Genomic DNA, 2,072 nt, shown 5'->3' on the forward strand with positions numbered 1-2,072 from the left:
ACACACAGGAATACGACTCACTCATAAAAAAGAATGAAATTTTGTCATCTACAACAACATAGGTGGACCTGGAGGGTATCACGCTTAGTGAAACAAGTCAGACAGAGAAAGGCAAACACTGTATATTATCACTAATATGTGGAATCTAAAAAATAAGACAAACTAGTGAATATAACAAAAAAGAAACAGACTCACAGATATAGACCACAAACTAGTGTTTACCAGTGGGGAGAGGGAAGGGGGAAAGGAAAGATACGAGTAGGGGATCAAGAGGTACAAACTACTATGTATAAAATAAGCTACAAGGATATATTGTACAGCACAGGGAACATAGCCAATATTTTATAACTATAAATGGAGTATAATCTATAGAAATTTTGAATCACTATGTTGTACACCTGAAACTAATATAGTTTTGTAAATTAACTCTCTCTCTACATATATATGTGTGTGTGTGTGTGTGTGTGTGTGTGTGTGTGTGTGTGTATAATATAACCAGACAGGATCTGGGGCTGTGATTGGGCACAGACTGTTAGAACTATGACCCCACACCACCACTATTATGACTTCTATTAGCAGCAACTATCTAATCATTGCAATAAGAATTAACATATTCTAAACACTTTATATAGATTACTATATTTAATCTTCACAACCCTATAAGGTAGGTCCTATATTCCCATTTTACAGCTGATGGAATTGAAGCCCAGAGGAAAAAAATAAAAGTAAAATAAAATTATAGCAGTGAATAAGCTCATCCAAGGAGAACATATAAAATGAAAAGAGGAGGGGTCTGAAGACAAAACTGGGAAAATACTAACTTTGGAGCTGTGGGCAGAAGAAGAATAAATAGTTCAAAGAAACAGAAAGATAAGCCAGAGGAATAGGAGGAACATCAGAAGAATTTGATGTCACAGAAACCAAGACAGTATTGAGTGTCAAGGACGGAATGGGCAAGAGAATCAAACCCTACTGAAAAATCACGTGAAAACTAACTTTCAAAGTTTCCACTCGCTTTTGTACTGAGGTAGGGACTGCTGGTGACCTTATCAGAGAATTTTCACTAAAGTTTTGGGGGATGAAAACCAAAGTGCAGCAGGTTGAAGGGTGAAGGGAGCACAGTGAAGTGGACATAGTGTAGACTATTCTCTAATGAGAAGCGAGAAAGGCCAGGACTTGGGTTAGAGGGAGGAAATTATTCCAAGTACAGAGGGAACTTGAACAGGTTTACCCTCTGGGAGAAAAATATCCAGTAGCACAGGAGGGGGGAGGGGCGGCGGAGATGCAGGAAGTACAGGGGAAATAAGATGTAGTGAAGTCCCTGAGGAAATGGAATAGGAGGGACTGGGATCTAGAGCATGAAGGTAGGGTTTAGCAAGGAAAACCGAGGTGCTTCATGGCTCAGCCACTTGATTTTCTTGATGAGACGAACTCCAAGGTTGTCTGCTTTAGGATGAGGGAAGAGAGCAGACAGCTTGAGACCGTATAGAAAGTTTGAGATAGCAGCTGACAGTTAAGTGAGAGGGAGCTGAACCAAAGGACCCCCCCCACGCCCACTCACCCGACTTCCGGGTTTGAAATTTGTTGCGCCGTATCCAGGTGCCGTCCTTCAGAAGCTCTTGGAAACGAGAATCACTGTGAGGCGCACTGCGGGCCCCGGGAGCACAGTCACCAGCCAGCCTGCCCTGTAGGAGGCGTTGTGCCAAGGAGAGCTCGTCCCAGGTGGAACCTGGAGCAGTCGCCCAACTTGCCCGCCCAAGAGGGGGCTCTGGGTAGAGTACGGTGGTTCCCAGCATGCTTTGCGGCGTGAGTCGGAGCCCACGTCTCTGACGTGCTAGCTCGTCGCCCTGAGGGGGTTTGGTGTGGCGAGTGGGTCGCTTCACTCTTTGTTAGGAGAACGCACGGGTGAGAGGGGAAGGAGGCTGAGGAGGAGGCCGGGACTGAGCTAGGGCTGAAGGAGGACTGAGTGAGGAGCGGAGAGGCGGATCGGTTGGCGGCCACCGCTCACCACAGAGGCAGTGGCTCTGCCGACGAGGCCGCGGCGGCCATGGCCGTGGACTTCAGAGACCCCA

This window comes from Eschrichtius robustus, chromosome X (assembly GCF_028021215.1).
Source record: "Eschrichtius robustus isolate mEscRob2 chromosome X, mEscRob2.pri, whole genome shotgun sequence".
NCBI classification, from domain to species: Eukaryota; Metazoa; Chordata; class Mammalia; order Artiodactyla; family Eschrichtiidae; genus Eschrichtius; species Eschrichtius robustus.